Source organism: Lynx canadensis, chromosome A1 (genome assembly GCF_007474595.2).
Source record: "Lynx canadensis isolate LIC74 chromosome A1, mLynCan4.pri.v2, whole genome shotgun sequence".
NCBI lineage: Eukaryota > Metazoa > Chordata > Mammalia > Carnivora > Felidae > Lynx > Lynx canadensis.
Genome location: NC_044303.2, coordinates 152,758,741 through 152,775,911, shown reverse-complemented (window position 1 = coordinate 152,775,911; position 17,171 = coordinate 152,758,741).

The following is a 17,171-nucleotide window of genomic DNA, read 5'->3' as shown; positions in this document are numbered from 1 at the left end:
GTGGTCTAGCATATGATCTGTCCTGGGGAATGTTCCATGTGAACTTGAGAAGAATATGTATTTTGCTTTTTGGATGGAATGTTCCATATATATCTATTAAATCCATCTTGTCTAATGTGTCATTTAAGGATGATATTTCCTGATTGATTTTCTGTCTAGATGATCTGTCCATTGATATAAGTAATGTATAAAGGGCCTCTACTCATAGTACTGTTGACATCTCTCTTTAGATCTGTTAACATTTGCTTTATATGTGTAAGTACTCCTATGTTGGGTGCATAGATATTTACATTTGTTATATCCTCTTGTTGGGTTGACCCCTTTATCATGGAATGCCCATCTTTGTCTCTTATTACAAGTTTTTTTGTTTTAAAGTCTGTTTTGTCTGATGTAAGTATAGCTACACCAGTTCTTTTTCTTCCCATTTGCATGAAACATCTTTTTCTATCCTTTTACTTTCAGTCTCTGTGCATCCTCACATCTGAGGTGACTCTGTTATAGGCAACATAGAGATGACTCTTGTTTATTTTTTTTTAATACACTGAGCTACTTTATGTCTTTTGATTAGAGATTGTAGTCCATTTATATCTAAAGTAATTATCGATAAATATGTACTTATTGCCATTTTGTTCATTGTTTTCTGGCTATTTTATAGTTCCTCTGTTCCTTTCTTCTTCTCTTTCTTTCTTCCCTTATGGTTTGATGATTTTCTGTAGTGTTATGTTTAGATTGCTTTCTCATTTTCTTTTGTGTATGTATTATAGGTTTTTGTTTTATGGTTACCATGAGGTTTACATATAATAGTTTATTTTAAGCTGGTAGGAAGTTAAGTTTCAACATATTTTAAAACTGTGTTTTTACTCCCACCCCCCATGTTTTATATTTTTGGTGTTACGTTTTACATTTTCTTACATAGTGTGTCTGTTAACTAACCACTGTAGTTAAGGGTCATTTTTACTGCTTTTGTCTTTTAATCTTCATACAGCTATGTAAGTGAATAATTTACTTCCTTTACTACATGTTTACTTTTATTTTGATATGTTTTATTACTAATTAGTGCCCTTTCTCTTTAAAGAAACTCCTTCAGAGTTTCTTATAGGGCTGGGTTAGTAGAGATGAACCCCTTTAAATGTTTACTTGTCTGGAAAATTCTTCAATTCTGAATCATAACCTTTCTGGGTACAGTATTCTTAGTTGGAAGTTTTTTTTTTTCAGCACTTTGAAAATATCATGCCACACCCTTCTGATTTACAAAATTTCTGCTCAGACATCTGCTAATAGTCTTATGGGGGAGTTCCCTTGTATGTAACACATTGTTTTACTCTTATTACTTTTAAGAATCTTTCTTTAGCTTCTGACATTTTAATTATAATCTGTCTTGGTGTGAGTTTTTTGAGTTCTTCTTGTTTGGAGTTCTTTAGGATACCTGGATCTGCATGTCTATTTCCTTCCCTGAGTTAGGGAAGTTTTCAGCCATTATTTTTTCAAATAAGTTTTATGCCCCTTTCTTTCTTCTTCTTCTGGGACCCCTGTAATGCAAATGTTATTTCACTTGATGTTTTCTTACAGGTCCTTTCAATCTATCTTCATTTTTAAACATTATTATTATTATTATTATTATTATTATTATTATTATTGCTGCTCTGTTTGGGTGAGCTCCACTGCCCTGTTTTCCAGATCACTGGTTATTTCTTCTGTTTTATCTGGTCTTCTGTTAAACCCTTCTAGAATATTTTTTCCATTCAGTTGTTATATTCTTCTGCTCTGTGAATTGTTTTTGGAGCTTTCTTATATTTTCTATCTCTTTTTAAGTTCTCTCTGTGTTCATACATTTTTCTCCCAAGTTCAGTGAGCATCTTCATGACCATTACTTTGAACTCTTTATCATGTGAATTACTCATTTCCATTTTATTAAACTTTTCTCTTGTTCTTTCATTTGGAATATATTTCTCTGTTTCCTAATTTTGCTTAACTCTCTGTGTTTGTTTCTCTGTGTTAAGTGAAATAGCTATCTCTCCCAGTCTTGAAGGGATGGCCCTGTGTAGTGAGATGTACCACATTGTTTAACCTTCCCTAGTTCTTAGTTGTCTCTTGAACTTTACTTAGATTGTTTCAGGCCCATGGGTCTCAGAAATGCAATCTCTCTTGGCCACCAAAGTCCAGTGTTCAAGGGACATGTCTCCTGTGTGTTCTGAGGGTGTACCCTGGCTTAGAATGTCCTGGGCAGGGACAAGGTCCTCAGCCATTGCCTCAGGAAGGAGGGCATGGAAGCAGTACCTTTGGGAACACCAGCAGGTTAGAGAAGGGTGCAAAAATGGTTCCCACCAGTGCAAGCACTAGCAAGGTAGAGAGAAAATGTAAAAATGGTGCCTGGTAGCATCTCCATTCCCTGTGGAAAGTCTAACAGGATTTTGCGTTTCTGGAAGATGCTTTAAGATTAGCAAATGAATCTTCTTCACATATGGTCTAGGCTCTTTTAAAATTGCTGCCTTTGTACTGAGTCCTGGAGTGATTTGGTTTGTGCAGGAGCGCTTCAAGAGCATAAACTCCATTCCCTACAGCCCTATGGTTCTGGATGTAAGCCCTACTGTTTTTCAAAGCGAGACATTTTGGAAGCTCATCTCTCTAGTACAGGTCCCAAATGTTGGGGTGCCTCAGGTAGAGCATAAACCGTTCACTCTTCGGGGTGGAGTTCCATATTTGTCAGACCCCTCCCAATGGTGAGTCACTGCACTGGAGGTGGGCTTTTGGCAAGACCCTTTCTCTGCCTCTCCTACCCTCTTGATCTGGCCCTTTTATCCTTGTGAAGTAGCTGTTTAGCTAGTTCTCAGATTGTTTTCAGAGGTAATTGTTCCACATGTAGTTATAAATTTGTTGTGTCTATGGGAAATAGTAAGTTCAGGATTTTTCTATGCCACCACCTTAAATTGTTTCATCCTCTAATTAAAAAAAAGAGTTGGATCCTCTGCTTTATGTTACCATTGGGTAATTTCACTTTCTTACCACTTTTACACTTTTTGTTCTTATCCATATCCATTCTAAATTCTTTGTGCTTTAACTGAGTCCTTTTTGGTCCTCAGGAGAAACAGGGAAAAGCTGCTCTGAGTCACTGATAGCACAGCTCTCCATGCAGTTGATGACTTTTGGCTCATGGCTGATGTGCTGTGACAGAAGCAATGTGTGACTCATCAGGGGCTGCTCTTGAGTCAGTGAGTGATAAGACAACTGGCTGTATCTCTAAAATACTCCTTAAGTCTGACTCTCACACTCACAGGCTTAAGAGTACAAGAATTAACAGCACAGGATAGGATTTTTGTCCTCATGTGAGTATTCCGATGACTTCATTTTAAATTCAGCACCCCAAACTCAATTTTCTACAAGTTCAAACCATGTGCTTACATATATATAAAGGTAATCTAAATAGCACTGCATTTACTATGGAAGGAGAGACAGTACCACATGATAAGTAGTATGAGGAGTTCTAGGAAAATCCTTCCATTAACATCAAGTCACCAGAACTAGAAATTCCTTGGGAAGGAGCAGAGATTAGCGAAAAGAGCATTGGAGGTAGACAACCCTGGACTTGAATTTATGCTCTTCCACTTAATGGCTGATGGGAAATTTGGAAGAAAAACGTTGGAGATAACAGAACTAAGATGCTAAGTACTGGGGGTGTGGGTGGGGGACAGGGAGAGGCACCATGGGCCAGCCAGGAATACTTTGTGTATAATGGGGAAAGTTGGGTAACATGCGAAAATCAAAGAAAAGATAAAGTGAGATAGCCTCAAAGATAAATACTAAATATTGTTCATAGCAATAACAATAAAATAGAAAGGGAGAACAAATTTCAAAATTTACCTAGCTAAATTTGTTGATACTCAAATGTAGTTATTAGATTTATTCATTCTCTCTTCCTCTCCCCATATACATATCATATTGCATATAAAATTTATATATCTATAGCTACCTATCATCTATCTATCTGTCTGTCTGTCTGTCTGTCTTCTCTGAATCTGCTGCACATAAGGTATTATGATAGTCATTGGGAATACAAAGGCAAATAAGCCATGGTCTTAGTATCTTAAGTTTGCACATCTCTTTGTATCTTTCAGGTATTTTAACATATATTATCGTATTATATGTCTTCAGACAAAGAGGTAATTAGTCTTGCTAGCATATGCAGGTCATAAGAGTCTGCAGGGGAATGTTGTAAGGCATCACGTCCTGTATCTTGATTTGGCACCTTTCTATTTGACTTTGGAAAAAGTCTGGAACTATAAAGCCTAGAGAAACTATGACTGCCACAGGTAAAGATTATCGGGTCCTAGAAGGTATAAGTTATGCAGCTTTGTGAGTACCAAAGGAGAAGGTGTTTCCCTTTATCCCTTTTCTGAAATGCCCTGTGTCCTGGGAAAAGAATTGTGCTCCAGTGAGGAAGCACTAGGATGTCTGTGAGCCCATCTGCAGAATCATGTTAACTGCATGTGCTCCCAGTGGGGGCTGAATAAACTCTTCTGAACAATTATGAGGCCCCCTCTCCTTTCAGGTGGTAAAACCAGGATCTTTTAAAGCACTTCTGTAGACTGGTTATAATATAGGAGTCACAGGGTGAAAGAGCATTTACATTCTTAAAACAAGCTAGGTAGAGATACTCAGGAAGGCATTTTTCCAAATGAAGGGGAAATGGAGAAACAAATTTTGAAAAAATGTCATCAGAGATATTATCCATTATCATTAAATATAGATACACAATATAGAATGCAATTAATGTTATTTTTGATTCCTGGCAGAACTTGAGACGGTGGTTTGTCTGACTGCTATAGGACATCAGTGAGTGGGACTGGGCCTCATTAGAGAGGTGAAAGGAAGAACAAAAACTGCCAACACAACAAATGGAGCCCCTTGGTGCAGTTAATGCACTTTGCCATATTATAGTAGGAACTGTAGATCTCCGTGGTCATGATGAAGTTAGAGGGAAAACAGAGCTTCCAGTGAGGATGTTTAAGGACCTAAGTGGTTATGAGTTTATGACAGTTCAGCAAGGAGTGATCTTTGGAAGACAGCCATTAAAACTGAGTTTCAGTTTAGCACGAACAGGTTCAAACAATTAAAGGTTGGTGAAACCCTTATTTCACATGCATTATGGAAAATTTCAGAGCAAATCAAATTTAAGTTAGCAGTGTTTAATTTAGTTTAAGAACTAAAAAAATATATATATCATATATAACTAGGCCATATCAACCCCTTCTTTGACCCCCTTCAATGGATTCTCAGTGCTCTGAGGGAAAAATCTCACTCTATTATTATGGCCTCTTTGTTAGGACTTGGCCATCTCAGTCTTGTTTCAATTCCTTAACATACAAGCTCCTTCTGCCTTCAGAGGATCATCTTCCCAATCTCTTTTCAATCTATGTGCTGCATCATTTTTCACATTTTAGCCTAAATGTCACCTTTTTGGGAAAACTTTACTGACTAAATCAGACCCCACTCCTCACCTTTCCTGCTCCTTTTGTTTTTCTTATTTTAGTCCCATGTTTTTTCTTCCAGGACTTCTTACAAGCTTTCTTATTTTGTTAATTTTGTTACATAGTTTACCCTGTTTTTCATACCAGAGTATGATACATGAGAGAAAATGCTGTCTTTTCTGATCCACCGTGGTATTTTTGGTGTCTAGTAGAATAACTGGTAAGAGTAGACATTCAATATGTGTTTGATAAAGAAATGAATAAAAAATGTCATTTATTCATATTAAATTATGGTGCCGGTGTGTTTATTGAAATGTCTAATAAAGCTATCCTCTCAAAACCTCTGAGGAAGTTTTGTGAGCTGATTAAAAAAAAAAAACATACAATGCTACTTCAGATAAATTACTTTAAGTCCAGAAAGAAACTGTGTTTACTTGCTGCAGGTATCACATCTCCTTAGTTCACTGGAACACTGAAAAAAATGAAGAGTGATATAGTATATAGAAAGCACTCCATCTGAGCCCTGATTTTGCTGTATGCAGTCTTTGCATGATAAGCATTGGCATTACAGTGATGAAGAGAGACAGACTTCTTGGCCTCATAGAGCTTATAGTCTCAATTTTTATTGGGATTTTCCTTCGAAGACTTTATCAGTTGCCAAATTGGGCATCTTCCCGAGACATAAATTCCTCTATGAATGCCTGTGGTCATTTCTCAGTGAAGATCCTTAAGCATTTCTAGTCTAATATTTTAGGCCAGATATTTTAGATAATTAGATATTTTAGTCCATATTTTTCTTCAATGTTTGCCTTTGTCATCTTGTTCTAATGCTACCTGTTAAGTAAGGTTTTAATGGTAAGTCAGCATTCAGGGGAAAAATGGACTTTGAAAGAATGGAATTCTTATTTCTAGCATTTTGGGGAAAAATTATTTTGGTACAATTTTTTTGCATCAATATGTCCATATGTCCCCTTCCCCCCACATTGGTGTGAAGCACCTCCATTTCAAACAACCACAAAAATAAAACAAAAGCCACTTTATTTTTTACATTCTGAATGCTGTATGTATCCTATACTTTAAATCTGTTGATACTGCAACATAGAAATTACTTATTATGATTTTATTTTCATGCCCTGTATTGAAAATAGAATATGCTAAACATATCATTATAAAAGTTAGTTATGAAAATGATTTTAAATTTATTATAGCCTCTAGGAATTTTGAGATATGAAAGATATTTTTATTCTTTAATAATTCGTTAACAATACACTCATTTTTTTTGCCTATCATGGTTTTCCCGCATCTTTCCACATATAATTTCTTATTTTCAGTATGTTACCAATATTGCTTATAAGCATTCCTCTTTTTACTTCATATTTGCTGTTGTTAGTCTGTGATTTTTAGATACCGGGTAACCAAGTATGTTACATTGTCTTTAGAGTAAGAGTAAATTCTTGAATGAAAGCATGAGATTCTTTTGTGCCTAAAGTATACACAATTAAAAACATCGATTTTGTTACACTGATTTTGGTTCTTTGGAGAACTTTGATCTACTTATTTTTTCTGGTAAAGTTGTATTCTGGAAGCTACCGAGTTTATTAGATAAATAAGTTCTATACAGGAGGCATATAACTGTATTTTAGTTTTCTACTTCTCTTTGCTTGGTTTTTGTTCCGAATCATTTGAGATCAAAATTAGCGCTAATACTTTTATTCTTATCTCATGTGAATGATTCCAAATAAAGTCTGAGAAAGTGGTACATGAAACCAGGAATACACTCTCCTAGTAGTCCTCCAAATTAAGCAAATAATCTTTGCTTTGCATCTTTTTTGGATATATAAATAAAGGTAAAAAGAAAAAAAAACCTCAGAACTTTTCAACAATGTGAATATACTTAATGCTACTGAACTGTACACTTAAAAATGGGTGAGATGGTAAATTTTATTTTATGTATATTTTACTATAATTAAAAAAAAGAGAAAGGAAAGAGAAAATAAAAATAAAGGAAAAAGGAAAATGAAGAAAATAAAATCACTTGAAATTTGTCATGTCGTTCCACTCTAGGAAACACTCAAAAAAAAACCCCAAACAAACAAAAGCCAGCACATTCCAGAGATATGTCAGCATTTGCCTCAGGAAGACAAAAATAAGGAAAAACAGAACTAATAATAAAAGCATGCAACCAAGACAACCCTAATTATTTAATTATGGAATTTAGAATAATGCTTTAACTACATTATTTTCAGAAACTAGCAAGACAGTAGCAATTATTTAACCATAATGTCCAGAATCACATTATTATAGTATTTCAGTGATGTTAGAAGCTTACAAAAAGCTGTACAATACATAAAATTTTAGAAAAATAAATAAGGACTTCTCTCTCATACAGGTTTAGTGGGGGAATAACAATTGAAGTTTAAAAGAAGAGAAAACGGAGCCCTTGGGTGGCTCAGTCGGTTAAGCGTCCGACTCTTGATTTCGGCTCAGCTAATGATCTCAGTTTGTGGGGTTCGAGCCCTACACTGGGCTCTGAGCTGATGGTGAGCGGCCTGCCCTGGATTGTCTGCCTCTCTCCTGCTCACTTTCTCTCTAGAAAGAGAACTCAAAATAAATAAATAAACATTAAAAAATAAATAAATAAAAGGAGAGAAAAAAGTTATTAGAAGAAGAGAGGGTGAAATTTTATTGCAGAACATTTAATCTTTTTAAAAAGTTTTATTTAAATTCCAGTTAGTTAATTTATAGTGTAATGTTGGTTTCAGGAATAGAATCACTTACATATAACACCCAGTGCTTATCCCAACAAGTGCCCTCCTTAATGCCCATCACCCATTTAGCCCATCCCCCACCTGTCTCCCCTCCAGCAACCCCCAGTTGTTCTCTGTAGTTAATTCTTGATTCTTGCTGCCAGTAGGGGCATTAATGTTATAATAAGGAAAATCTTTAAAAAAAAGATAAAAAGACAGTTAAATATAGAATTAGAAACAACTTTTTAAAAAAAGATTTTATTTTTAAGTAATCTCTATACCCAACATGGAGCTCAAACTCACAACTCTGAGATCAAGAGTCACATGCAGTACCCACTGAGCCAGCCAGGCACTCTGGAACAACTTTTGAAAGAGTTTGGGTCATATCAAAATAAAAAAAAATTCCCTGTCCTACATTAAATCCTTTTTTAAAAACTTTTAATTTTCAAGTATTTCCAGACTTACAAAACTCTTACAAAAAATGTATAAAGAGTTCCTTTACCCATCTTCACTGTACAGTAATATCTTACATAATTGTAATACAATGATCAAAGCCTGGGAATTAACCCTGATTCATGGCTCTTTAATCTGTTCTAATTGGGCCATTTTCTCAGTAGTACTTTTTCATTTGTGATCTTGACATCTTGAAAGAGTACTAACCAGTATTTGGTAGAATAAATCTACTGCAAATTGAGTTTGTCTTATGTTATCTCATGTTAAAGTTGATATGCATTTTTGCCAAAAATAGTGGAGAAGTGATTTTGTGTCCTTCTTAATACATCCTATCAGAAGACACTCTTTAACCTCTAACACCATAAAATGTTGCTGACTTGTACTGTATTTTCCTTAGCCCAACCCTGGTTACTTTTTTTTTTTTTTTTTGAAGAATGGTGTTTGAAAAACAAAATCTGGTGTTAGGTGTGTTCATTACATTAGGTAATCTTTCTTCTAGAAACTCTTAGTGGACAGAGGTTGGAAAGGTACACACACACACACACACACACACACACACAAAGATAAGTATGTAAAATACATATATATATATATGTACATGTATACATACATACACACACATGCACATACACATCATACACATTTATATCCATTTCTAGATCTGTCTGTATTAAAAGCAACAACAGCAACAACTGAGTTTATACTGATAATCCAATTCTAATCCAAACCTACTTGGTCCATTCTAGCCTTCTCTCTTATCCTGTTTATAAATCTTTTCTCTGACAATGAGATAGCTGTCTCTCATACCAATACATTTGTTTATTTGCTAAATCCTAGATGACACATAAGGTAGTTTCACAGTTCTTAATCTTATACTCCTATGAGAAATAAATTTATTACTTAGAGGACAGTTTTTGTGTCTCTGCTCTGGCAGTATATAGTAAAAGTACTATTTTACACAGATATATAGGCTAGTTATCTTAAGTCCAATAAATTTAGTTATTTCATCTCAAGTAGAAAAATTGCATTTTTGAGAAAGAAAAACACTGACGATTATTTATGTGAAAAAACAGTGAATATGCTTGAGTGGGACTGTAGCAATACCTTTCTTTTTGGTTTTTAATAATTCCACCTACTATAGTTTCTATATTAGGTAACTTTTTGACAAAATGTAAGCTTTAGTGGCCAAAATAACATTTTATGATTCTTTTTTAAAATTTTTATTCATGTAATTTACAAAGATGTTTTACAGATACTTTGGAAAACTGTGGAAGAAAGCAAGAAGACAATTTATATATTTTTAACATGTGCTTTTTTCTCAATGTGTAAGTAATAAATGCTCATTTTTAAGATTGATAAAGAAAAAACAGTATAGAAGCCAGCAAAAATCATTTACTATGTCATTATCTAGAGATAACTACTGTTAAAAATCTCAATGTACATCGTTTGCTTTTTTATATGGGTATATGAATAGCCATATGTATAGTGTTTAATCCTGCCTTTTTTTACTTCTTATGGGCATTTTTATTGTCACTAAATATTCTTTTAAAAACGTGATTTTCAGGGGCGCCTGGGTGGCGCAGTCGGTTAGGCGTCCGACTTCAGCCAGGTCACGATCTCGCGGTCCGTGAGTTCGAGCCCCGCATCAGGCTCTGGGCTGATGGCTCGGAGCCTGGAGCCTGTTTCCGATTCTGTGTCTCCCTCTCTCTCTGCCCCTCCCCCGTTCATGCTCTGTCTCTCTCTGTCCCAAAAATAAATGAACGTTGAAAAAAAAAATTAAAAAAAAATAAATAAAATAAAAAATAAAAACGTGATTTTCAGTGGCTGAATATTTTTTCCATCAAATTCCATAATTTTTCTAGGTATCCTCCTAGTGTTCAGGATTTAGGTAGTTCCCAGCTTTTGTGCTCTTAATAAAAGGAACTTCATTGAATGCCATGACCCTGTTATAAAACTTACATGTACTTGATGGTGAATGAAGGGTTAGTGCAATTAAAAGGTAGTAAATAGGGATGGCTAGGTGGCTCAGTTGGTTGAGCATCTGACCCTTGATTTCAACTCAGGTAATGATTTCGGGGTTGTGGGATTGCACCCTGAGTCCAGCTCTGCACTGACAGCACGGAGCCTGCTTGGGATTCTCTCTCTCCCTCTCTCTGCCCCTTCCTCTGTTGTGTGTGCATGTGTGCTCTCTTGATCTCTCTCAAAATGCATTAAAAAAACATAAAAAATGTAGCAAACAAGATGAAAAATGTGGTTAGGACCTCTGGAGCAGAAAATAAGTGGCAAGACTTGTGAATGAAGGGAAAAAACTGAGGAAAGTGGAAAAGACAAATTCACATTAGATGGAATATACAGGAAGATTATTCTGGACTGAGAGCATGGCTGGTAAAATGTGTTAATGCTTACCACAAAGTGTCTGTGAAAGGAATTTTACCGAGTCTATCAGTTAGTATTTGCCGTGTAACAAACCACCTCAAAATTTAGTTGCTTATAACATTACACTTTAAAATATTTTCTCATACTTCTGTGTATTGGTGGGGCAGTTTTTCTTATCTGAGTTGGCTTGGGCTTGGATTGGACTGTCTAGGATGGCGTCAGTCACATATCTGCTTTAGAAGGGAAAGCTAGCATCTCTCCTCATGTGATTTCTCATCCCTCAATGAAGCTATCCTGGGTTTATTTACATAATGTCAGAGGTGTCCCTGCCTCTTTATGAGAGTGTCTTTGGTGTTCTCCCATAATGCCTGTGAAAGAGTAGGCAAAAATAAATCCGTAAATTGGTTGGTGGTCATTTGTTCATGGAATTGTTTTATTTCAGTTGTTTTAAGACTTTGGTCTTTGAACCACTTTTTGGAATCACCTTTGGAGCTTCTTAGGAAAAAAATCTGATATGTGAATGTCAGGTCTAAAACTTGACTCAGTAGGTTGCAGTGGGGTCTAAGAATCTTATTCAAAGTAAGTACCCTTAGGATTTTCTGTTGCAGGTAGGCTAGATTTTGAGAAAACTACTCTAGCTTATGATTCAGTGTATTACAAAAATATAGTGGAAATTCATGAAATACATATGGATGAGAGATGCACCAATTTAAAAATTGATATCCTGATTTGAAAAGAATGGGTTGTGTTCATTGCCTGCTTTTATTAAAAAATTTCTTCCCTCTTTTTCCCTTTGTTGTGACTGGTTCTTCCATAGTTGTAAAATGGGTAGATTGAGAAAGCCTTGGATCTAGAGAGTGGAAGTGGTTCAGAAGTGAGTGAAAAGCAGGAGTCCAAACTCAAGAGCAAGACCAGAGGTCTGTTTGTTATTTTGGGGAAGTGCAGATGGATTAAAAACACCAAGAAATAATTTCAAAATCAAAATACGAACAAAAAGCAAACAGACTCATATGGATGAAGCTACTATTTTTTAAATATTTATTTATTTTTGAGAGAGAGAGAGAAAAAGAGAGAGAGCAGGCACACATGAACAGAGAAGGGGTAGAGAGAGAGAGAGAGAGGGAGAGAGAGAATCCCAAGTTGTTCCATGTTGAGGGTGGGTTCTGACACAGGGCTGGCTGCTTAACCTACCCAGGTGCCCTGGATTAACCAAGGACTGCACAGTGTTCCAGATATGGCATACAGAAATGAGACGGAAAGAATAGATGATGGTTGGTAATCTAAGCATTAAAAATGCTAGATTAAGTTGTATAGGGAGATGTCAGGAATGCAGTTAGTGGGATATCAAGATACAGGGTTAGAAAATTCAGTAATTTGTGAAATGTAGTTCAGACTGAGGAGTTATCCAGTTCTGGAATATTAAGGTCAGAGTAGAATTAAAAGTAAGAATGGTTCTTGGTTCTGATTCAACAAATTACTGCCATATGTCCTCCTTTTTTAGGATCAGATTCTGACTTCCATGATTATAGAAGCATGGGAAAGAAAATGATCAGCATTGGGTTATTTGTCTAAGTTTTGTTTTAGGTTAATGACACTAATTACACAAGATATTAAATCAACCAAATACCACCTTTTCTTCTTTAATCAATTCTCTCTGCCCTTCTCCTTATGTCAAATAGGAACAGTCAATAATTTTATTTCTAGTGTGGCCAGTATTACTATTTATATTGAGTGTGGCCATTTTTTTTTTTTACATGACTTATTTCAACTATGGGACCCTTCATTCCCTGAGGCCAGGAGCTTTATCTCTCTTACTTCTCCATTGTAGGACACCCCACCTTGAACATAGGAGATGTTAAACAAATGTTTTCTTAATGAAGAAATTAGTGAATGAAGAGATTAGTTAATTTAAAAGGGAACTTTAAGCTTTGGAGCCTCAAAAGACTCAGAGCTTAAACAGAAGATACTCAAAATGTATGAACTATTATTTGGTTATTCTCTTTAGTAATGTACCTGTTCAAGTCTTTTGCCCATTTTAAAATTGGATTGTCTGTCTTTTTTTGTTGATTTGTATTTATATATCCTAATATAAATCCCTTGTCAGATATGTATATAGCCAGTATGTTCTCTCATCTTGTGACTTGTTTGTTTTTTTCAATCTCCAAATGTTAAGGGAGCATATATTGTATGATTCTGTTTTATGAAGTTCAAAAAGCAGGCAAAACTTAGCCATTATAGTAGAAGTCAGAACAGTACATACCCTTTGGTGTATGGGGGGAGTGGTAATGGCTGGGAAGATGCAAGAGGCTTATGTGGTATTAATAATATTTTACATTTTGATATGGATGGAGGCTCCATAGGCATATGCTTTTTAAAAATTAATTAAGCTGTACATTTACGATTTATGTACTATATGTTGTATCTCACAAAAAGTAAAAGTTAAAAAAAACTAACGATGTGAAAGAGGCTTTTAAAACATCTACTTTTAGACACTGTCAAAGGAGGGAAGTTTAAGTCATTTAAATGAGGAAAGAACACAGACTTATGCTTTTGTCAGTGAAGAAACTAAGGAAAGTGGAAAGGACAAATTCATACCAGATGGGATATACAGGAAGATTCTTCTGCACTAGGAGGATGGGTGGTAAAATGTATTGACTATTATCACAAAGTTTCTGTGAAAGGAATTTTACTGAGTCTATAAATTAGTTTTTTCCATGTAACAAAATGTTTTTGATTTTTTTTGGTATGAAAAATATATCTTCATGGATTTACATTATATGTTACTAGAATGAGGCAAGTTTTGTACTCCTTCTATTCCTATTTTTTATTTTTATAGTTGAAAACATAAATATTTTCACCTAAATAAGTGGAAATTTTTATAGAGGTGTCTGTTTTTAAGTTCTTTATCAGTCATATGTCAAAAATCAAATGGGGATATATTATTAAAATTATATTTCGGTTATCAACTTGTTAAGGATCTTCTTCAATTTCATTGTAAGCAGAGTTAGAAGTCACCTCTCTTGCAAAAGAATTTATTACTCAGTCATTAGTCATGTACTTTGTCAATAACATAAAGGCTTTCCCAAGGCTTTTCAAGTGATTCCTATTACTTTTTTACAAAAAGGCACCTTGCTTTACTCAGTATACTAAGAAAGGGTTGGTGAAATAAAAATGTCATTCATTTTAATACGTTTATGCCAGTGTGTATTTTTTGATAAAGTACTTTTTTCTTATAAAGTATCTTATATTTATTCCCATCAAAACTTGAGCTGTAGGGGCGCCTGGGTGGCTAAGTCAGTTAAGCGGCCGATTTCAGCTCAGGTCATGATCTCGCAGTTCATGAGTTCGAGCCCCGCATGGGACTCTGTGCTGACAGCTCAGAGCCGGGAGCCTGCTTCAGATTCTGTCTCCCTCTCTTTCTCTGTCCCTCCCCCACTCAAGCTCTGTCTCTCTCTGTCTCAAAAATAAATAAACATTAAAAAATAAAAAAAAAAAAAAACCACAAAACTTGAGCTGTAGACTTAACTCTTTCAGTTCATGGACAATGTTCACCTTATAACATAACTGGAAAGTTCAGTTTCATTGTCAAATAGAACAGCCAAGGCAGACCATCACAGAATGTCTAACTTTGGTTTTTAATTTACATAACATTGTTATTTTTCTCATGATAACCATATCACTTCTGATTTTCAGAAGTGATTCTGATGGATAATGCAGGGATTGAGTCTTAGTATGAATTTGTCAGTAAGGTGGCTGCACTTTTAATATTTTGTGCCTGTGTGCTCACAGGGCTGTCCCTCAGAAGCAGTGTCAAAAGGCAGTGAATGGACAAGATGTGATAGGCAACAAAAATTGTTTTCATTCATGCTGCCCTACTCAGAATTTATCTAAATTCAAATGATTCCAATGTGGGCCAAATTACTCTAATTTCACTCTTAGCCCTTAATGGAAATAGGTATAATAAATATAAGGAGAGACATAAGCTATACCATGTATATATTGTGCCTTGATTTAAGAAGACTTCCCAGATATCAGTATTTCAAACTATTCCTTTGGTGGGCACCACGGAAACTTATACTTCAGCATAGTGTATCATTGTGAGAGTCTAGATGACTAAAGACAAGTATGCTTTTTCTTTTCAAAGTGGGAGATGACTGATTATCAAAAGGCAAGTGGGAAAGGAAAATATGTTTGATTCCTGGACTGATTTCTCTAACAATAGGCTATTTATTTCCTGTTTGAAATAATGTATGTATATGTACAAATATACATACATATGTGTAACACGTATGAAAGCAAATTTGTTGGCCTTTTATTTTTAGTAGTTAAATTTGGCAGGTGAAAGACAGAGCTTTGTTATTTTACTGGGTTTTTAAAAAAATGCTTATTTATTTCTTTGAAGAAAGAGAAAGAGCAGGGGAGGGGCAGAGAGGGAGAGAGAATCCCAAGCAGGCTCTGTGCTGTTTATGAGGAGCCCGATGTGGGACTAGAACTAATGAACTGGGACATCATGACCTGAGCCAAAACCAAGAGTTGGCCACTTAACTGACTGAGCCACCCAGGTGCCCCTATTTTACTGTTTTTTTTAAATGGATGAGGAGGCATGAATTTACTTATATTTCCTTTTAAAAAGTTTACCTGTCCTTTCAATTGGTAAAAAGATTTCATATTTTCAGAGCAGTTTTAGGTTCATATCAAAGTTGAGAGAAAGCTACAGAGATTTCCCATATACCCCTGCCCCCATACATACAAGCCTCTCCCATTATCAACATCCCCCACCGGAGTGTTACATTTGTTACAATTGATGAACTTTCAGTGACACATCATTATCACTTAAAGACCTTAGTTTACATTATGGTTCATTTGGTGTTGTACATTCTATGAGTTTGGATAAACAAATAATGACATTAATTCACCATTCTAATATCGTACAGAGTATTTTCACTGCCCTAGAAGTCCTCTGTGTCTTGTCTATTCATCCCTCCTCCCTCCCCCTATCCCTCCACTCCACAATTCCTGATCTTTTTACTATCTTCATAGTTTTGCCTCTCCTTTCAATTTTATATATGCCAGAAAATCATAGGATGTTATAATATTTCAACAGATCTGAAAGTTAGGAGAATGACTTGCAGAGTTAAAATTAAAAATCCAGTCTTTTCTGGAAAGGTTGCCTGCTGTCTAGCAAGAGATTAAGGTAGGAGAATTCATAGAAATAGAATCTCTTTGAAACTTAAATCAGGAAATCCAAAAGGCGTTGGGTATAGTACTTTGAAGAATTTAGGTTATGAATAAAAGAGAAAAGAGCAAGATGCAACTTTTGCCCTTTTTTTTTCATTTAAATTAAAACAAAGTCTTAATACCATGCTTAATTGGAGGAAAAGGAGGAGAAGAAAGTATCAGAAAGAGCCAATAAAATATTTGTATGAAATCACGAGCTATTAATTTAAATGCATGCTACTGTTTTTGAAAATATGCTACTTTAAAAATTATATAAGTTCATTTAAAAATTAAGAAAAGAGCATAAAGAATAAATAGGTACTATTCATAACTACATTTAGAAGCAGCATATTAATACCTTTTTTCAGCCATCTGTTCATGAATGTGTATTTTTGTACAGTTGAAAAAATATTGCATATCTAATGTGGCTTGTAACACTTGTTACTTTTATTGTTTTGTCATATAACTAAAATTTCACAAACCTAATTTTAATGACTGTATAGTATTCCATCATGTCGATGTATCATAATTTAAATCATTCTCTAGAAGCTGGAAAAGGCAAGGCAGCATAGTATCTGCTGGAGCCTCCAGAAAGGAGTGCAACTTTACCAACAGCTTGATTTTAGCTCAGTGAGACCTGTGTCAGACTTCTGACCTACAAATTATGCTCATAAATTTGTGTTGTGTTCGCTTACTATATTTATGTGGATTTGTTACAACAGCAGTAGCAAACTAATACGTAGACAGACGCTTTTTTGTGATTCACTATGGGTCTGGAATATTAAAACCTTCCTTTATTCAAAACATTTTCTTTCATTATCATTCAAATTTCAAGTACTTTTTGCCAAAACACTAATTGAAATATTTACGACAATTAGTTTTTTCTCAACTGACCTTAATAATATTAAACAGA